This window comes from Mustela nigripes, chromosome 6, assembly GCF_022355385.1.
Source record: "Mustela nigripes isolate SB6536 chromosome 6, MUSNIG.SB6536, whole genome shotgun sequence".
NCBI lineage: Eukaryota > Metazoa > Chordata > Mammalia > Carnivora > Mustelidae > Mustela > Mustela nigripes.
Window position 1 is genome coordinate 124601914 of NC_081562.1, and position 22797 is coordinate 124624710.

General features: G+C 41.5%; 1 pseudogene; it reads left to right on the forward strand.

The window, feature by feature from the left end:
* Positions 1-16360: 16360 nt before the first annotated feature.
* LOC132020886 (non-histone chromosomal protein HMG-17-like) lies at positions 16361-16646 on the forward strand (annotated as a pseudogene).
* The last annotated feature ends 6151 nt before the right edge of the window (positions 16647-22797 follow it).

The window sequence follows — 22797 nt, forward strand, 5'->3', positions numbered from 1 at the left end:
CCAGCTTCGTCATCCCCTGAAGAAATCCTTCTGAAAACGCTGTCCCACATCTAGAGGAGGTCGGTGGCCACCTGGCCATGATGAGACATGGGGTCCAGGAAAGATGCCCCTGTGGCCCCAGATCTACCCTAAGGGTTCATCTTTGCTCTCATTAAAATTTTGCTCTACTTAAAAGTCTTCTGTTGTGAATCCCATTGGGTTGAATTGTGATCAGGGCGCGGGAGCTGTGCAATGCCTGCGTGGAGGCGCACCTAAGTGTGGTCTCCCACTGGAGGACCCAGGGTGTGGGGCAGGGGCGGGAGCAGAGCCCGAGACCTTGCAACACGGAGGATCCAGAGAGATGTCATAGGATCATGGGGCCTGTGGAGACGGTTGGGTGTCAGAGGGGAATGATCCGGGGCCCTGGTGGGGGGGGGGGGCACCAAAGACAAACCACAGACAGCAGAGCTTAGCTTAGAATTGGACCACGTGATGTGGGCATCTTCGTTGGCCAGAATCAGTGGAGAATCAGTGCTGGAGCCGTGCCATCTTGAAAAAGGCGGGGCCTGCCAGCCCAGAGGGTGCAGTCCTGCCCCAGTGCACCCTGCTGGACCCTGGCTCCTGCGCCTGCTTCTGCTGCCCCTCCCCAGCCTCTTCACAGCATTGTCCTGCCCCTAAACTCAGTGGGCTTGGTGTCAAAATCCTCAACCACTCTTCTTCTTTCAACACACTCAACAGATAACATCTCCATAGAGGACACCCCAGTAAGAAGTGTGGCCACAGTGCTGGTTCTTCTACGGAAAATGTGGGGATGGTCCAGGCGTGTTTCCTGGCCCACTCTCCCTCATTCCTGCCTTTCTTGTTTCCAGCGACCAGATGACCCTGTGGTGTGGAGAGAGGCCATTTAAGAACTGCTGGTCTGTCCCATCAGGATGGCAAGAGAATCTACGGGGGGCGCAGTTATAGCAGGGACATTTATCGGCCCCTCTACTCCAGATCAGAAACGAACAAACAAAAAACACCTGCCGTCGAAAGTCTAATTGAATTAGGCTTAATTTGAGAGTATCTAAAAGATGGAATCGTGACATTTACGGTCATTTGCATGGGGATTGACTAAAATGGGTGGTTGTGGATAAGGAGCACTCCAAATAAGAACCAGATCCTGTGTCGGATGCCATATTCCTTTTTCAAATGTGGGCTTGGTGGATGCAGCCAAGGTGCCATGACAGGTGGCCGTTGTTGTTGGGAGACTTGATTTGTACTTTCAGCAACTCAGTCAAAGTAGAGCTTTAGTACACGGGCTGAACTGGGAGCTGTAACTTCCTGAAGGGATAGGAAATAAAAAAGGGTCAGTCTTCTATCTCAACGTTATGTCCTATTAGCAAGAAAGCAGGATGCAGTTACGCTGCCCTATAGGTCCCTGTGGAAAAAAGGGGAGTTTGCGAGCATTCCCCACTCTTCCCCCTCCTCAGGGGCTGGGCAGAAAAAGTCTACACGCACAGAAGCTCACATAGGACTGACCTGACAGATCAAAGAGGCTTTCACTCTTCCATGTTCAAGTTTTAGGGAACGTCCATAAAATCATACAGCAGAATTTGAGAACTTTTCAAAAAAAAAAAAAAAAATCATGTGGAATAGACACTAACTACCCAAATCCAATCTTATTTGTAATTTATTTTTCATGCTTATTCCATCTTGCTTTCCATTTACTGGTGAGTATTTGCAACCATAATTGTCTTGCTGAACACATCTGTAGACAATCCTGGGATTCAGCCCAGAGTTGTTTAGCTCCAGAAATCTTTCCTTTAAAGAAGTGGTCATACCTCTCAGGGTGATACCAACAGTGGTACCAACCATATTTTAAAATAACTTCATCTTGGGAATAAATGGACAGTCTCCCACAGAGACTCTTTTGAAGAAAAAAAAATACATTTGTTTGGTTAAGCTGTGTGGTGTGTGCATTCATACACATCAATTTCATTTTTCTGAGTTCACCCACTTCTGGACCTCGATAGGCATTTCTGGAAAGTGAACATCTTCCATTCGAAAGACCTTAAAAGTTAGCATTCAACTTCTCTTTGCAGAAGTTTCTCAAGTAACTCGTTTAGCACATGTAATTTTTTTTAGCCTAGGGTTTTAGAGGTATTACATTTATGAGGGTGGTAAATGCTAGTGTAACATTCAAAGAGCTTAGTTGCTGGCTTTGGAGCCAGGCGCGCTGAATTGGAGTAAAGCCACTCACCAGCACTGGCAGGCCCAGCCTGAATTCAGGATAACTTGGCTCGACAGCCGAATTTCGACCATTCCTGGTTTCCAAAAATGGCAATTTTGTATGATTCAACTCAACTGGAAGCTCTAGTGCCTTAGGCTAGTGCCTGGAATTAGAGCCACAAACTAGCATTTAATTTTCATAGGCAGGTTGCTGTAGTTAGTGTAGGACCATAGAGCAGAAGATACATGGCGATTTATAAGGTCAGGAGCACAGCACATGCTTTTGCCTTCTGAGCAAAGATCAGAAAGGACAAATACCAAAGTTCAGATCCAAAGGCCTGAAATGCTCCCTAATGGGTCCGAGCGTTGTGGGTCCGTGATATTTGTAAGACCCTAAAAGAAATCTTGTCTCTGACTTCTTCCCCAACACAATGTGAAAGCAAAGGCTGATGTCTATTTGACAATTAGCTTCAATTAGGTACGAAGTCATTAGGATGTCTCTGATGTAATTACAGAGAGTTATACACAGTGCAGTAAATGCCTTTTAAAAACACTTGGCCTGTGAAAATCCTATTCTGTCTGCAGCAGTAGGCACCGGTCACACCAATGTTTGTCTGTTGTCTGTTTAACTCTTCTGTACCCCACACATTTTCCTTCGTTGAGTCATCTCCCAAAGCTAGGAGGAAACCAACTTCTGCCCACAGAAAATATATTGAGATCTCTCATTAAGCAGCTTAATTGTAAAAGCATCTTATGGACAAAACCAAAAGGGAAAGCCATTTACAGTTGGGTCCAGGTGTAGTAACTGGTTTCCATTTTATTTCGTACTCCAAGGAAGCAACAGAATCTAAGAAAATATGGGATTTTTTGGATTGTGTACTGCACTGTCCTATTTTACTTTTAGTAAGATGGTCATCTTTTCCCCAACTTAAAAAAAAAAATGATTGCTTACTTTTCTTGTTGACCTTATGCATGTGAGTTTAGTAGTTTTTTTTTTTTTTTAAGATTTTATTTATTTATTTATTTGACAGAGAGAGAGATCACAAGTGGGCAGAGAGGCAGACAGAGAGAGGAGGAAGCAGGCTCCCTGCTGAGCAGAGAGCCTGATGTGGGACTCGATCCCAGAACCCTGAGATCATGACCTGAGCCGAAGGCAGCGGCTCAACCCACTGAGCCACCCAGGCGCCCCGAGTTTAATAGTTTGACAGAAGGAATCTCGAATCTTAAAACTTAATCTTATGATCTCCAAAATTTAAACTGAGCCGGCAGCATCCTTTACTACATCAAGGCATAATAGGTACCTGGGGTTAAATAATCAGTAATGAGAGCAGAAGTAATTCATATTTCAAGTAGCTTCTTCTCTTTTTTGTGAGATTGCATGAAGACTGCTTTTACTGAAGGTGTTGCAGAGAAATTGTATGAAACCCAAGGCAAATGGTGACTCTGCCATTTTCTTTTTTTTAAAATTTTTTATTTTTTTATTAACATATAATGTATTATTATTAGTAGTAGTATTAGTATTACCCAGGGGTACAGGTCTGTGAATCGCCAGGTTTACACACTTCACAGCACTCACCATAGCACACACCCTCCCCAACGTCCATAACCAACCACCCTCTCCCTAAACCCCTACCCCCAGCCCAGCCACCCTCAGTTTGTTTTGTGAGATTAAGAGTCTCTTATGGTTTGTCTCCCTCCCGATCCCATCTTGTTTCATTTATTCCTTTCCTATCCACCAACCCCCCCACGTTGCTTCTCAACTTCCTCATATCAGGGAGATCATATGACCAATGTCTTTCTCTGAGTGACTTATTTCTCTAAGCATAATACCCTCTAGTATCATCCACGTCGTCACAAATTCTGCCATTTTCTTATTCTTCGCTTTTGCTGAAATTGTTAGCATGATCATTGAAATATAACTTCTTAGCACAAATCTTTTGATGTCAGTTGTTCATTTGATAAGGATACATTTGTTTTAAAATGAAGAAATGTAAACCACAAAATTATTTCATCCACTGTGAAAATCAATTACAGTACATCACAGTGCAGTGAACTCTTGTGTTGGAGGGCTTTCTTTCATTGGATCACCGTAAGGGAGGTGCTTGCTGTGCTTTGAACGGTACCACACTTAGAAGCAGGTTCTTCTAGGACTAGTTTAGCACCAGGTTCCCCACATATGCTCCTTGCCCTTGATGAGGGGCAAGTGGGTGGTCCCCCTTCTGGCCAGCCTCATTTCCTGGAAGGAGGGGCTCTTCACTCTGGACCCTAGTCCTGGCACACAGTGGCTGTCGGGGGGAGGGGGGCGGGTGGGGATCGGCTATCCTGAGCCAGCTAAAGCTTCATATCACTGCCTTATTGTCCTGCCTGGGCAGATTCTGACTTGGAAGACTTCCGTCATAATCCCATAGGTGGTAGATCAAGTAGTATTTTATTTTATTTTTTTTTTAAGATTTTATTTATTTATTTGACAGAGAGAAATCACAAGTAGATGGAGAGGCAGGCAGAGAGAGAGAGGGAAGCAGGCTCTCTGCTGAGCAGAGAGCCTGATGCGGGACTCGATCCCAGGACTCTGAGATCATGACCTGAGCCGAAGGCAGCGGCTTAATCCACTGAGCCACTCAGGCGCCCCTCAAGTAGTATTTTAAATAGTGTTAAAAGAATGTATGTTTAGATAAAGAAGGCAAATGGAAATAGAATACCCACATTTCCTCCTAAAGCCACCCCAATCATCTTTTTTGTTTGCTTGTCCATCCCTCTTAAGGGCACAGGTGTCGATCCCTGTCTCTTAAACTGGTCCAGGAGACACTGACATCAAAATTACTAGAAATAATTATTTAAAATGCAGATTTCCAAGATCTGCTTTGGATGAAATTTTCCAAGTGTTTGAAAGTACAGTCCAGTACCCACAATGAATAATAATACATATTGAGTGTGTGTTGTTTGACAGATACTTTCTTAAAAAAAAAAAATAACACACACACACAGGTTAAGTAATTTGCCCAAGGCAATGTGCTAGCTAATAACTGGTACAATTAGTATTCAAAACCAGAACTGAAATTCAACAAGCTCATAGACACTATGATATGCTAGTTCTCTGTATGACTCTTACATAAACGTTAGGTTTAGAATCATTGCTTTACATGATTTTCTGAACATCCTGAAATTGAATATATATGAAGATCATCCTTGGCTTCTGGGTCTGATTATTTGTGAGATTAACAAGAAATTAATTTTTATTTCTAATTAAAATCTGAATATGGATTAGTAAACTCTATGTCCCAGGAAAATAGAAAACCAAATGTGGGTCAAAATATGCACAGTATTTGGTAATTTCCTCAATTAATTTACATGTGATGTCGATAGGTGTGATTAAAATTGCTGTCTCGTTTTTTTCCCCTCATGTGATCTTTTAACAAAAAAAGAGGCCACACCCACTCCCATGTGTCACTTCCTAGCAAGAGTGATGGAGAACACATGTGTCTAGAAAAATGTCTCTGGATCACAGCATCAAAAAAAAAAAAAAAAAAAAAAAAAGGAAAAAAAAGGAAGCAGCTCCATTCGAGGTGTTTTGGGCAGGTGGGGTCTATTTTTAGTCTTCCCGGCTATACCTGTGAGGTGGGAGTCTACAGGACAATAGAATCTCTTAGTGCTGCACAGAGACAGAGTGCCCCGTTAAACCAGGGACAGCAATGAAGGCACAGAGCCATTGTCCTCAGGTTCCCAATGCAGCCAGGGTCTCTGGTTGTGCCTCACCTGAAGGCAACTGGAGGCAGGTGTATGAGGGATATCGAGTCACTGATGTTGCTGCTTTGATGTACAAAGTCTAGGTCAGTAGCCCAAAGGTGCCACAGCATTGTTAAGGGAGTATGTTAAAAATACATACTGTTGGACTCCTTTTCAGAGATTCTGGTCAATAGGGTCCAGGATTCAGCATTTCATGGATTCCAGGTGATGCCAGCACAGGGCGGGGGGGTCTGATCACCACCCATTGAGAAACAAAGAGAAAAGAGTTGTTGACCTGCAGGATGGATATAACAGGAGCAAAAGATAACAGCTTAAATGATGAGAAAGGTCAATCACATACAGCAGCACAGAGATGAGCCACAAAAAATGGGGGGCAGAGGGAAGAACCAAGACTTGGGGTAATGATGAGCATGAGAGGCAGCAGGAGGATGAGGCTGATTTACAAAGACCCTTCCTCTGCTGCCTCTTTCTTCGGCTGAGAATCACCGAAGAGAATAATGACAAAAGAGCCATTGGCCATCACCCTGGTCTGGATGATTTTGATGGCCAAAGAAGGTGACCAGGTTGTTTCAATATACTTGGGGGTATCTTTTAAGGCCATGTTTTGATCGCCATGCAGGGCCACTCAGAGGCTGTTCTTGGGAATCAGAATGAATAATGGGGGATTGAGGAAGCGATGGTTTGTAGCACCGAGAGGGGGGTGCCCTCTGGTTCCTACAGGAGGATGTGATTGGGTTGCTTGAGTGATATGATGGACTGGCAGGTCTTAGCAGGGACGGTGTCTGGGCTTCTTGATAAGGAGGGTTGTTTGGTTAGTGAGCCTTATCCACAGGAGCAGAGCTCAGAGAAGAACCCACAATTAGGCCATGTGAGGCTCTCAAAGTCTGATGTCAAGGCAATAGGTAATTTATGTGATACTGTGGCTTATAAGAAATATATATTTGGTCTTCATCTTGTTCCTTGCATAGAGCTCCTAAAGTCCCTAGAGTTTCCTAAGTGTTGAGAGCAACAAAAAGGTGTCTTTTGTTACATTGATAAGGTGACACTCTTGGAAAGTCCCTAAATCTGTGCAGGATGGAGACCGGTTGCCAGGGGAACCAAGCAGGTAATTAGAGGGTCAGAACTTTTAGTCCCATCTCCCTGACTGCTGGGGAGCAGAGAGGGGCTTAAGACTGAGTTTAATTGCCAATGGCCAGTGATTTAATCAATTGTGCCTATGTAATGGTGCCGTCCTAAAAACACTAAAGGACTGGGGTTCAGAGACCTTCCAGGTTGGTGAGTACATAGAGATGCAGGAAGATCGGTGCCCTCAGAAGGTCCTTGTGCTTTCCCCATCCCTAAGCATTTCTTTCATCTGGCTGTCCCTGAATATATCCTTTTATAATAAACCGGTGATCTAGTAAGTAAAGTGTTTCCCTAGGTTCTGTGAGCTGCTCTAGCAAATTAAGCAAACCTAAGAAGGGTGTGGGTGCTGTGGGAACCTCTGATCTATAGCCTGGTGACGTCTTGACCTTTGGTTGGCATCTGAAGGGGAGGGACAGTCTTGGGAGACTGAGCCCTTAATTTGGGGAATTCGATGCTATCTCCAAGAAGATGTCAGAGTTGAGCTGGATGCAAGCACAGCTGGTGTTGGGACAATTTCCTTGGTGGAGGTTGGGGCACACTCACGGGAATTGGTGTCAGTAACACAGTACGAAACCTCGGCTGCCTCATAGGCTCGTTGTCTCTTGTGTTCTAAGCACAAGACAGGTGGAGGGATGGGCAGGCTGCCTACCCATTCCGTGGAGAGCACTGATTAGGTGCCTCAACTTTTACAAAATGTCCTCTTATCGGAAGGGATCCCCTTTAAAGGTCATGCTCTCACACACACCTGCACTCCAGGGGCAGATAACCGGTCTGTCAGCAGCTCAGCTCTTCATCTAAAGTCTCCAAAGGGGGAGGAGGGTATGTGCCTCGGTGGTGCAGTTGGTTAAGCACCTGACTCTTGGTTTTGGCTCAGGTTGTGATCTCAGGAGAGTGAGATCAAGCCCCATGTCTGGCTATGTGCTCAGCGTAGAGTCAGCTTGGAGTCTTTCTCCTTCTCTTTCTGTCCCTCCCCATGGCTCTCTCTCTCTCTCTAGAACAAATACACAAATCTTGAAAAAAAAAAAAAAGTCTCCAAAGAGGGAGACAATCTGTATTTAAAATTGAAAAATAGGACAGAACTACTGGAATTTCCCCCTAGATAAAGCTGGAATTAAGAATGCACGCTGAAGGGCTCCTGGGTGGCTCAGTTGTTAAGCATTTGCCTTTGGCTCAGGTCATGATCCCAGAGGCTGGAATCCAGCCCCTCATCGCATCAGGCTTCCTGCTCAGTGGGAAGCCTGCTTCTCCCACTACCCCTGCTGTGTTCCTTCTCTCTCTGCCAAATAAATAAAATCTTAAAAAAAAAAAAAAAGAATGCAGACTGAAACTACAGTGTTTTAACATCCTACAAACTTTATTTTGGCAGTGGGCCTCCTAGCTGACTTTCAGGTGCATTAGAAGCAAGAGCCCCCTGCACGATTCTGCTGCATTTACAGAAGGAAGTGACTAAGAATGTCATCTACTTCCTCACTCAGTGTTCTCTATTTTCAGTTTCATGTAAGAAATTTATTTCAAGCTTAAGTGTAAGGGCAAGATTTCCTTTTGCTGATAAGCTGGCATAACTTTTCCAAATGCTCTAAATATCTGGGTATCCGTTCCAATCTTGATCTGACTCTTTCTCTGTTATCCAGAGTTCCTCCAACTCGATTGGCTTATATTTTTCTATTGAATTTAATTTTACTTCTATTTAATTTCTAGAAATATTTCTATTCTATTTAAATTATTATTTATATATTTTATGTTGCTTCAAATTGCTTAAAAAAAAAAGACTTCATTTATTCATTTGAGAGAGAGAGAGAGAGCACAAGCAGGGGGAAGTGTGGAGGGATGAGGGAGAAGCAGACTCCCCACTGAGCAGGGAGCCTGACTCAGACTCTGGGCTGAATCCTAGGATCCTGAGATCATGACCTAAGCAGAAGGCAGATGCTTTACGGACTGAACCACCCAGGTGCCCCATTGCTTCAATCTGTTGTGAAATTAGGGAGGTAGGAATGTAGATAGATAGAGAGATGACAGATAGATAGATAGGAATAGATAGATAGCAGATCGTTTTTTTAAATTAAGAAAGATGGGTTTTTACCCCAAAGATATAGATGTCGTGAAAAGAAGGGCCATCTGTACCCCAATGTTCATAGCAGCAATGGCCACAGTTGCCAAACTGTGGAAGGAACCAAGATGCCCTTCAACGGACGAATAGATAAGGAAGATGTGGTCCATATACACTATGGAGTATTATGCCTCCATCAGAAAGGATGAATACCAAACTTTTGTATCGACGTGGAAGGGACTGGAATAAGTTAAGGAGAGAGAGTCAATTATATGGTTTCACTTACTTGTGGAGCATAAGGAATAACACAGAAGACATTGCGAGAGGAGAGGAGAAGTGAGTGTGGGGAAATTGGAGGGGGGAGAAACCATGAGAGACTGTGGACTCTGAGAAACAAACTGAGGGTTTTGGAGGGGAAGGGAGTGGAGCATTGGGTGAGCCTGGTGGTGGGTATTAAGGAGGGCACGTATTGCATGGAGCACTGGGTGGGGTGCATAAGCAATGAATTTTGGAACATTAAAAAAAAAAAAGTAAAACTAAAAATAGACACACACAAAAGAAAGATGGGTTCGTCCCCTTATCATCTGTTTCATTCCTGAAACCTTCCCTGTGAAGGAAATTCCAGGCTGTGCACCATTAGTTACCTGTGGTGGCTACACTAGTTCTTATTTGTAGTGTTTCTCCGTCTCCTGCTCACTTACTTGTATACTGTTTTACTGCTCAGTGTTTAAATGACTGCTCCGTTAATTTAACCTTTGGTTCAGTGGTGACCATGAGCAAGAGCTTCCATCCTTAGGTTATGGAAGTGAAAACATTTCATGAACAAGAAAGTACTGAGCAAATTTCTTCACCGTGGACATTGGCAGTATTGTTCAACAGTTGAACCTCAACTCGGATTACAAGTCCTGGTGTTACAATGGGAGATCTGAGTTGCCCCCTTGTCGATGGAGGATATCCCATGACCATGGCACCGCTCCTCCCAAAACTCCACTTTGAGTTGAAGCTTTTTGGAGCAGGGGCCCCTTGAAAGGGCAGTTTTACGTAGTACAAACCTGGTGTGAAAACTCTGCTTTCTCCTTGGGGGTTCATTTATGGGTAATGCTACACATACTGTTTGGGATGTGTGATTGGAGATAGATATTAATTTTGAGATTTTAAAAAATCTCACTGACTGACTCCTGCATGATAATTCTCAAGCAGAACCTAGCCACTCAGGCATTCATTCAAACACACCTTTCATTGTCATCCTTTCTCCGGGGCTGGACCAGAAATAGTGATGATTAAATAAATGAATGAGTTGCTTTCGAGCTAGAGGCCCATGAGACCTGTCTTTATTTTACTTTTTACCTTTTTGAGATTCTGACTGAATGAACAACTCTAGTTTGTTGCCTGCTTTATGTTGTTTTCTCTGATGCCGCTGCTGTGAGGTTTAACCCAATGTGGGTTTCCACCAGTTGGGTTTACAACAGTTTAATGAACAAAATGTTTTACAGCCCCCGAGCACCAAAACCTTGGTAGCTCAGAAACAGGTATTTAAAGATAATAAGCAGCTCCTTTGATGGAGATGGAGGATGGAAAATATGCCACAGATCACATAATTAATGTCTACAGTCCTTATGAGGATCACACAGGTTAATGGAAGTAAAACGCACAGCACACTTTCTGGTTCGTGTGAGAATAAAATAAATGATGGAGGAGCAGGCTGTCTTAGCTGAGGACAAAGTGGGAGTTTTCTCTTTGGGAAACAAGTGGATTTCGAGCACAGGTACCACTGCCAGGTCCTACTGCAGATTTGTATGGTGGAATATTTATTAAATTGCATATTAAAATCAAACCAAGGGCTATATATTGGAAATCAGCGACCATGCCAGGATAGTGGACTGCAAGGATTTCTGAAGAGGACCACAGTGTTTAAAAAAAAAAAAGTTAAAAACTCAAGCATGCAAAGGTGGGTTTGGAGAAAACTGTAAAAAATATGAACCCTTCTCCAGGGGGAAAGCAGCCCAATAAAGGAAATAAGTGATGGGCAAGTAAACAACTGGACACACTAAAAAATAAATGTAATAGGTTCCAGGCTAGAAAGCTGGGGTCGGGGGGTCATCCATGTAAAAGTTCTGTTAGGAGAAATTCCAAACTCATAGACCTTCCATGGAATTCTTCCTTGGCTTCCATGGTCCTGACTCATGAGTGTACGAGAAAGAGAACAGCTCTCTGCTATTTCATGACATTGTTTATCTTCACATGTGCTAAATGGCACAATCAGGGGCAAATTTAAAGAAATGAATTTTGTCTTAGTCAAAGAAATAGCTTTCATTGTGGTGTCTTCCAGGCAACGCTTCTGTTTTGAGCTTTACTTGACCCAAATTCATAAATTCATTGAATTTTAGAGCTTTATCTAACCTGAAAGATAAGCTAGTCTGATGTCCCCATTTGGTAGAAAGCAATGATTTTTGTGCAAAGCAGATTTGGATTAAAACCTCTGCTCTGGTGCTCAGAAACTTTGGACAATTTACTTAAGTTCTTTTAGCCTTGATTGTAAAATGAAATGCACAGTGCTTGGTATAGGAATTTCTCACAAGTGATAGACGTGAGTGGTATTATTTTTAGACCCAGGCCAACTAAGTGACTAGTTTAAGGCCACACAGCTCACTGTGGAAGAATTCAGGTTAGCAAGGAGATTCCCAGGCAGCTGTTCTTACTATTATGTAATACGAGTTTGTGTATCCCCTCAAATAATCTTCCATTTCTCAAAAAAAGTAATCTTTCTTCTGATTGCATTGCTGCCTGAAACGTTCTTTCAGAGTTTGGTTGATGACTGTTATTTAGGGAACGCTGACATGTCCTTCAAGGAATGAGCTGCTTCTCCAGCAAGGAAATGTGGTTTCTTATTTCTTATTGGTCCCATGATAGAAGTAGACGACAAACAAACTGGGTTACCATGTAGGGGAACTGAATAAAATGTAAATCAGTATCTCTTAAATATACATTTGGTATTGTGGAACATTCCACAGAAATGAGAATAGTGAGAGAAGAAACAAGAGAAAACAAAGTGAACACACACACACACACACGCACACACACACATACACACACATTTTATCCTTCATTTACTGGGCTCCAACTATGTGTTCAGGTACTCTATTCGATGTTTATAAATGTTACCTTATTTAATCTTTATCATAAATCTGAAAGCTGGGTATTGTTACACTTATCCACAAACTGAGGCTCAGAGAAGTTAAGTAACTCACCTGAAGTTACAAAGCTTGGAGATGACAAAGCCAAGATTTGAACAAGTCTGTCTGTCCCACAGACCTGTGGTACTGATGAATGAATAACATTGCATTTCTCTATTGTCTATCTTAAATGATCACTACATGGGATTTGGACTGCAGAAATCTCAGTAGTAGACCCAATAAACATGTGACTTCACATAAAGGAGCAATGATGAAAGTCACCCAAGTCAGGTTTACCAATCTTTATCTGGGCAAAAGTTTGTGAAATGGTCCCTCCCATTTTGAGCACCGCTTCTTACTCATCTGATTAACAGAGTTGATTGCTATGCCAGAGATGAACCTGAGGTTGAGTTCTGAGAAGGGAGAATTAAATGGATACTACTAACTGCCCACCAAAATCCATTTTCCCCTTCTTATGTGTTCAGGCAGCTGTACCATGGCTGTCTGGCTACATTATATGTTTTAACCTCCTTGTCATTAGGTATGATCGTATGACTAAGTTCTCACCACCAAAGACTTAAGCTGTATGGAAGTTCTCACCTCCATTATATTCTCTCCCATACACCAGTCTGCTCTGGAACAGAAAGTGGGAGAAATCCAATACTGCAGGGATGGTGTATAGTGACTGAAAGATACCTGGGAAGGAGCTGCTCTGCTCACTCTGGTCCATTTACCTTGAAACTATCATTGCAGAGAGGAGTTTCCATCCACGTTAAGGCACTGTATGTGCTATGGTTTCTTTTCTGGCAGTTGTTTGGCTTTATCATAATTTCAACAGGGATGAAATCATTGGGTATGATCCCCTGGAGGAATAGACTTGAGTCTGTCCTCAAAATATTCATTAAAGATTAATCATGTGAAAAGAAAAAGGCAAAGGCAGAGAAAAAAGACCCTTCTTTATAATTGTCTTTTAGGGACTAGACACTCCCCTGCACATTATAAAATAGAACAATAAAATCTACCTATGTTGAGAGTCTCACTTTATGACAGAATAGAATTTATGGAAAGTAAAAACAGATTCTTCATGCAAATGTCCAGTAGAATTAAGTTACCTTAATTTTCATTAAAGTATCTCGACCTGGCTTCTCTATCCACATTTTAAGGACTTTTTCATAGAAAAGAAAGGGATTGCTGTGGTTCTATTTGGGATTACATAAAACTGTAGGATAGAACCAAACCTCCGTTCTCTGGTGCAACTGAAAAAAGTATGAGCAATTATAGTTTTACTCTATAGGCTCTATCCTTATGTAACTCTTCACAATTTTACCTTCTAAAGGGAATGTTTCCCACAAGCCATGATGGGGTTACTGGCACCAGACTCGTTGTCCTGCCATAAATTAGAAAGCTGCTTGAAGACATTAGACAAGGAGCAATGTAGAAGTGAAATCCCTATGAGAAAAAAGACAATGTGAGTCTTATGGTGAGCCTGGTTTTCTGCCTCGAGGCATTTTCTGGGAAGCAGAAACTTGAACGTATCTTGTCTGGTCTCACTGAATGGAGACACAGAGGAGACAGAGATCAGAGTCTGCACAGGTTGAGGGTTGGAGTGGGGAGTACCCAAGAGAAGGGTATGCTGGTAAAGAGATCCAGGTCCATGAACGGAGGTCACCTTAGTGCTGTAGAATACCAGATTTGCACATGCAAAGAGGAAAATTCTATGAGGCCAAGAATGGCATGGGATTTATGGGCTAGCAATTCCCACAGTCCACAGGGGTTAGGGGATGTTCAGCTTTCTCTCAGCCCCAGAAGAGTAATACCTGGAGTTCCCTGAAAAGTCACAAGGTAGCTATAGGGTGAAACCATCCCTAAAGTAAAGGCAACACTAGCCTTGCCCAAATATGTATTTAAAACAAGCTTTAAAAAAATTAAACCAATCCTCAAGTAGTTGTGGCATATATGAGAACAATGTTCAGTCCTCTTTAAAGACAATAAAATCTAGTACTCAACATCATACTAATTACAAGGCTCAGCTTCCAATAACAAAAAATTAGTAGGCATATGAAAACAACAATAAAATGTCACTTGTGCTTAGGAGGAAAATATATTAAAGATGGAGAAAAGACAGACATGATCAAATTAGCAAAAACTCTTGAATATTTACTAGACAAGCTGTAAAGGGTTCAGGAGAAAATATAATCATGAGGTAAGATGTGGGAAATAAATCTTAAAGGAACCTAATAGAAGTTATAGAGTTGAAAATGCAGTATTTAAATGACATTTTTACTAAATGCTGCAAACAGGAGATATTAGGAGCTATAAAAGAAAACAGCAATGAACTTGAGTGCATCCTATCCAAATGGAGACAACAAAAAGAAAAAAATGACCTGCGAGATGATATCAAACATGTGCCACATCATTACTATAAAAATGAAGGTTAGAAAAAATATTTTTAAAAACTATAGCTCAGGGGCACTTGCGTGGCTCTGTTGGTTAAGCAATCAATGTGGCTCAGGTCAGGATCTCAGGGTCCTGGGATGGAACCCCGTAGCAGGCTCTGTACTCTGTGGGGAGTAAGCTTGAGGGTTGTCTCTCTTCCTATGAATAAATAAGTAAATCTTTAAAACAGCAACAACAGGGAGATCATATGATAGTTGTCTTTCTCTGCTTGACTTATTTCGCTAAGCATGATACGCTCTAGTTCCATCCATGTTGTCGTAAATGGCAAGATTTCATTTCTTTTGATGGCTGCATAGTATTCCATTGTGTATATATACCACATCTTCTTGATCCCTGATATGAGGAAGTGGTGATGCAACATGGGGGCTTAAGTGGGTAGGAGAAGAATAAATGAAACAAGATGGGATTGGGAGGGAGACAAACCATAAGTGACTCTTAATCTCACAAAACAAACTGAGGGTTGCCGGGGGGAGGGGGTTTGGGAGAAGGGGGTGGGATTATGGACATTGGGGAGGGTATGTGCTTTGGTGAGTGCTGTGAAGTGTGTAAACCTGGTGATTCACAGACCTGTACCCCTGGGGATAAAAATATATGTTTATAAAAAAAAATTATTTAAAAAAAACAGCAACAACAAACTATAGTTCAAAAATATACAGATTTGGATATCTTGACAAAGTCATAGGGTTCAAGGTCAATATAAAAAATCAATTATACTTCTATATACTAAAATAAATAAATAATTGGAAAATAAAATTTTATAAAACCACACCATTTAGTGTCATCTGAAAACACGAGCTATTTAGGAATAAATTTAATAAAATATGTGCAAGAGCTGTACTCTAAAATACAAAAAATGAGAGAAATTAAAGATAATGTAAATAAGTTTAGAAATGCAGCATGTTAAAGGATTGGAAAACCAACATATGAAGGTTTCAATTCTTGTGTTAATTAATCAATTATTGTGTCTAGAGTTAACAATACTGACTTGTACACTTAAAATTTTGTGAAGAGGGTAAATCTCATGTTAAGAATTCTTGCCACAATAAAATAAAATAAAGTAAGATAAATTAAAATAAAATTATGTGAATGGTACCCAAATTGTTCTGTAGATGGAAAGCCACGCTAATCAAAATCTCAACAGGATTTTTGGGTAGAAATTGGCAAGTTGATTCTAAAATTTATATGGAATCCAATGCCAATACTAAGATAGTCAAAATAATTTTAAGGGGAAAAAAAGAACAAAGTCGCATGACTTGTAACTATCTGATTTCAAGACCTTCTGTGAAGTAACTAATCAAGGTAATGTAATATTTGCATATGGATAGACATACAGATCTATGGACTGAAATCTAGATATAGACCGCACATGTATCGTCAATTGATTGTTTATAAAGATGCAAGTTAATCGATTAGGATAGTCATTCCAACAATTGGGCCTTGAGTATCCGAATAGACCCTGATTAAATAAAAAGAACCTCAAGATCTGTTTCTCATGCCACACGCAAAAATTTACACAAGATGGAAGACAGATCAGAAGAAGAGGTGAGAACGACCCTGGACTGGCCAAAGCCAGCACGTGCCCCATGCCCCCGACCCAGCGCCTGTGTCCCACTCCATGGCCGCCATGCCCACGCGAAAGGCCCAAGGGGGTGCTAAAGGAGATAAAGCCAAGGTGAAGGATAAACCACAGCGGAGATCTGCAAAGTTATATGATAACCCTCCTTCTCTGAAGCAGAACCCAAGCCTAAAAAGGCCCCTGCCAAGAAGGGAGAGAAGGAACCCAAAGGAAGAAGGGGAAAGCTGAGGCTGGCAAGCACGCGAGCCCCCCCTGCAGAAAATGGAGAGGCCCAAATGGAGATGCCCGAGTAGAGCAGGCGCAGAAAGCTGAAGCCGCTGGACCGGCCAAATGAAGTTTGTGCATTTTTGATAACTGTATTCCGTTGACTGTACAGTGTGAAATATGACTTTTTATCCAGTTTTATAAAAATGCAAAATTTTGTTTTACCTTTTTTAGCCCTGTTGTTAGCACACAGAATGCTTCATTGTTGTGCTGGGGGACGGCCATAGATCACTAACAGAATATCTCCAAAGCTAGATTGATAGGAATGAAAACACCTCTCCGAGTTTTGAGAATCTTTCTCTTGGTTTCCAGAAGGAGGGATTCCTTAATGTTGACACACATGAGCCACATTGGCACAAACGCTTTGTCATGTGGAAAGACTAAAATTTATTTTTTATGTCTTCTTCTCCCTCTGCCTCCAACATAGACTTGACTCCCTTAAACCCAGACACCTGTTGGAACCTGGTTCCAAGAAATGGTTCTAGTATGTCAGGCAATCTAGACTCTCCAGTGTCACCGTGGAGATGGCGTCCTTCAAAGGAATTCCTTTTTTAGCTTTTGCATCTTCAGATGGATACCTCTGCCATTTTCATTTCATTTCCTGAAAGTCAGGGTCAGGTTGTGAAAACCCGTTGAAAGACCTGCTAAGTGTGACATGACAACCTTCATGCTAACCTCTCCCTGTTCAGGGCATTCCATGAAGAGTTCATTGGGTTTTATAATGGATTTCTGATTTCGGTAGTCCATTGAAGAAGGGAGTTTGAAAGTTGTTGTATACTGTTACCGATTGTCTGCCCATGTCCTGCCTGAAGTACCATGATTATCTGTGGAAAGTATCTTTAATAAAGCTCGATAGAGTTTGGCTTGGGGGGAAAAAAAAGATGGCAGATAGATCTAAGTTTAAAACCTGAAATTATAAAATGTCTGGTGATAAACCAGAGAAAATCTTGGCAATTTATGGAGAAAGCACAAAACACAAACTATAAAAACTAGAGCAAAACTCAATTTTACCAAAATTTAAAATTCAGTTGCTTGGAAGACACCTTTAAGGAAACGAAAAGGCAAGTTAGACTGAAGGATACAATATATATCTGACGGGAGACTTGTGTTAAAAAATTTAAAAGAACTCTTCTTACAAACTAATAAGAAGACAGCCCTATTTTTTGTAAAAATGGGAGAAAGATTTTAAACACTTCACAAGAGAACTTAATGAATGGCCAATAAATACATGAAAAACTATTCAACATTACTTGTCATCCGGAAAGTATAATTAAAGCCACACTGAGATATAGATTTACACCCATTTCACTGGCTCTGGTTTGGAACAACTGGAAATCTTGGGCATTATTGATGGAAATACAAAGTGGTATAGCTAGCTTGGGAAACAGTTGGCAGTTTCTTTTAAGTTAAAAATACACTTACTATATGAGACAGCAGCTCCATTCCTAAGTGCTTACCCAAGAAAAATGAGAACATATGTCCACAAAAATTTTTGGATGCTAATATTCATGATAACTTTGTTCATAATAGCCTAAAACAGAAAAGAATCCAAATGTCTTAAGGGTAAACACATTGAGTTACAATCATATAATAGAACATTAGGAAGCAATGAAAAGGAATGGGCTGCTGATGTCCATGCAACACGGACTGAATTTCAAAAACGTTAATTGAGGGGCACCTGGGTGGCTCAGTCAGTTAAACATGTGGCTCTTTGGTTCTGGCTCAGATCTTAGGGTTGGGGGATCAAGCCCCGCATGGGGATCCGTGCTCAGTGGGCAGTCTGCTTAAGGACTCTCTCTCTCCCTCTCTGCAACCACGTGCATGTGTACTCTCTCTCTAAAATAAATAAATCAACCCTAAAAATTTTTAGGAAGTCATGATATTAACTTCATTTATATGAAATTCTATAAAAGGCAACATTCACCCACAGTGACAGAAGACAAATTGGTGGTTGTCTAAGACCAGGAATTTTGGGGTGAGGTAGGTGCTCCCTATCTTAACGTAGTTGTGGTTATGTGGGAATATACATTTATCAAGTTCATGAAACTGTGAGATAGACAAAATTGGTATTTCTTTCTTTTTTATTTTTAGATTATTTATTTATTTGATTGACAGAGATCACAAGTAGGCAGAGAGAGGAAGGGAAGCAGGCTCCCCTCTGAGCAGAGAGCCAGATGCAGGGCTCAATCCTAGGACCCTGGGATCATGACCTGAGCTGAAGGCAAAGGTTTTAACCCACTGAGCCATCCAGGCGCCCCCCAAATTGGTATTTCTTAAAGGGGGAAGTGCTTCTACCCTCCGTTTTAATTCCACTCCCCACCCCGTGCTTTTCAGAACAAGGTACACCTAGCAGAGTTGCCTGGTTGCTTTCAATCAGGAATTCCTTGAAAAGTCTGCTGATGAAGGGAGCCTCACAATTAGGCCATTAGAACAGCTTGATTTGACACCTAAATGTAGAAATCCTTAGAGAAAAAAAAATCGCATTTGCATTGTCGCCATGGAACGAATGGCCCAGAGAGAGGACGTCATGGCGACAGTTTTAAGATGGGGTTTCCTTTTCTAGCAAAGTGCAGGGGCATAGGATTGTGAGCTCATTATGAACAAGGATTCTGAAACTTCATTTTGTTTTTATGAATACATTGTTGTTTGGACGGAGGAACTGCTACTGTGATGGAAACTGTCTCCTGCACTGAAGAAACGGCACCAATTAACAATATTCATCTGCCAATTCAGGCTCACTGGACTTGATAAAAATAGCTCTTTTTTTTTCCTGAGGAGGGAAAGTTTTCCCTCTGTCTCCCTCTCTGGTGATGGGCAGAGATGGCAGAGGAAATATATTCCAGATCAGTTACCCTCCTGTCTCATGCTCTGGCCTCAGCCACTGAGTCACAAGAGACCGGCATCCGAGGGGACCCGTTCCAGGACCTTACCTTCTCTGGCTTTTTTTTTTTTTAAGATTTTATTTATTTATTTGACATAGAGATCACAAGTAGGCAGAGAGGCAGGCAGAGAGAGAGGGGGAAGTGGCTCCCCACTGAGCAGAGAGTCTGATGCGGGACTCGATCCCAGGACCCTGGGATCATGACCTGAGCCCAAGTCTGAGGTTTTAACCCACTGAGCCACCCAGGCGCCCCCCCTTCTCTGGCTTCTTAACCACCAAAGTCAGTCTGTGTACGTTCGTTAGCCAAAGGCCCCACTGGAATGTTTGCCATTTGTCTTTTTCCTCTTACTCTTCATATCTTGTTCTCCTTCCTTTCAATTCTCTCTTTCTTTTGGTCTCCTGGTTCTTCCTTTCTTTTATGGAGGATTTCACCTGTCCCTGGCATATTTTTACACATATTTTACTCCTTTAATGAAATGAAGGTGGACGCTCCCTTCACAGTGTATCAGATTGTTCTGTTTCTTCCTGATGCCACTTCCTCATGCGAAGCGATAACAGGTCCTCCCCACTCCCGTCCTCACCTCCTCTTCGTTTTGGGTGTTCTGTTCCTGTCCGGAGACGGGACTGGCCATTTCTTCCTGGTATCTTGCCCTACTTAAATACCTAGAAGCTAATTCCCTTCTAGAGCCCAAGTTTTCTCTGTAAGAGGAAATCCTTCCGTGATCCCTGTAAAAGTGACAATTGTCGATTGCATTTAAAGAGCAAAGGATGGGGCATCTGGGTGGCTCAGTGGGTTAAGCTTCTGCCTTCGGCTCAGGTCATGATCTCACGGTCCTGGGATTGAGCCCCGCATGGGGATCTCTGCTTGGTGGGAAGCCTGCTTCCCCTCTCTCTATGCTTGCCTGCTTGTGATCTCTCTCTCTGTCAAATAAATGCATAAAATCTTTTAAAAAAATAAAGTAAAAAGAGCAAAGGATAAACATCCATTGCATCACAATGAAATGGATGCCGAAAAGTAAATTTGTTGCCATATAGTGGAAACAGGCAGATACAAAACAATTACAATAAAAGAGTGTGAAAGACAACAGCAAAACTTTCAAGGGTGATTGGCAGGTTCATTAACTTGACTATAGTGATGGTTTCATGGGAGTTTATTATGTCAAAACTCATCAGATAGTACAATTTCAATATGGACAGTTTATTTACATCAATTACACCTTAGCACAGTTGTATAGCGAGCAAACACTCAAAAAACATCTGTGACTTAAAAACCAGGCTATCATCACTTGCAGACAAGTGTACATGGAATTATAGCCACATTATTAACCAGTTGCAACTGTATTATATTAAAGTCTCACTTTACCTTAAAAAATTATGATGTGATGATAAATGTAATGGGGTGCTCTCATGCAAGCTTATGTCACTATAAGCCGACGGATCAGCCTAAAACCTGTATCACACATACTGATCACATTCACTTTTACAAATGAGATTGTTTTAACTCATTGTTCCCATATGCTGAAGGGCACTCACTGTGGAAATACAGGAAGCAGAGATGTTATATCTACCCTGAACCCAAGTAACTTCATTTCTAGTCCTACACTGTCTTACATCCTAGTGGAGCTAAGGTCCTGAGATCACCAATGAAGGGCTTATCAGTGTGTACACATTGATCAATGCTCTTGATCAAAGCAAGGAAAATTTTCCTTTACCCACTTTGCAATAGAAAAAGCTATGAGTAAGCAAATACAAACAATGGAAAGATAACCTTATTCCACAAAGCCCTTTTATTATTTATTTTATACAATGCATTATGCTTCAAAGTAGAATGTTTTGATAGAAATGAACATGGATTATGTGGGTCATCTATATTCTGTGTGTCAGAAGCATTACCCCATTAACTAAACAATCCTTGATTATGTTTTGTTCTGATTATGGATTTCTGTTCAGGAAACCTGTTGTTTGATAATATTAGAAAAAATGGTTAAGTGTGGTTTTCTTTGTTTTCAATAGCTTTACTGAGGTATAATCTCTATCTAAAGAATTGAATTCGGCAATTCTTACCGTTTGATGGGTTTGGACATAAGCAAACACCTGTGATTCCTTCACCATAATCATGGTGAAGAGACATACCCAACATTTCCCCAAGTTTCCTATGTCCCCCCTTTTTGGTGGTAAGAATACAACCTGACATCCACTGTCTTAATAAATGTTGAAGTCACAATACTCTACTATTCACTATAGGTCCTATGCTGACAGCCGATCTCCAGAACTCATTCCTCTTATGTCACCAAAACCTTATTCCCGTGAAACAACCACCATGTGTTGCCCCCTCTCCTGGTAACCACTATTGTATTTTCTGCTTCTATGAATTTGACTGTATGAGCTACCTCCTATAAATGGAATCATGCAGTACTTGTCCTATGACTGGTTTATTTCGCTCAGTAGAATGTCTTCCAAGTTCATCCATGTTGTTGCAAATGGCGGAATTTCCTTCTTTTTTTTTTTGAGCCTGAGTAATATTCTATTATGTGTATATATACTATATTCTTTACCCATGCATCCATTGATGGGCACTTTTTAGAATTCTCCAAAGTAACCATAAAGAACCCATGTTAGTGACAATAGTGATTCCTCCATGCTTGCCGTGGGTGCCGGGGAGCTAGAAATCCAATGCCCAGCTCTGTCTTTTAAGGATGTTTACATGCGTGATGGGTACTATCCTTACTCTAGCAGCAACTTCTTTTCCTACTATTGTTTCCTCTTCATCTTCATTTCCTTCTTTAAGTCTGTTTTATACTTCCAAGCTTCCATCGTCCCTTTTTCAAACAAGGTGGAGGATAAAGGAGTCACAAACTTGAGATGCGTGAATGTTTTTAAGTGTTATTTTCAAGAGCCTCAAGGCAACACCAGGATAACAAGATAACATGAAAACTGTAGAGATAAATTGTGAATCTAGGAGCCCCAGGGTGGCTTTTCCTTACAAGTCATACTTCTCAGAGGGCTGGACAGATCTAAGCCTGGGATTCGGAGACAGAGCTCTGAGGCCAAAGCTTCTCTGTGCCTAACCATGGCGTGTTTGCAGCAGAACAAAGGTAACACTGGGGAGGGCCGTGGAAGGAGGGAAGGAGGGAAGTCATTACACTGGATATTTTATTAGGCTAGAGTTTCAAAAATTGAGGCTAAACCTATGTAAAAGGCATCAATCTTTTTATTGCTTTTGATTCGTATTGTTTAATTACTTTCAAAAAGGAGAACAATTGTGAGTGCTATTACCAACCGACACTATCCTTACTCACTCTGAGTGATATCATTTAAAACAGTCTTTAATGGATTCCTT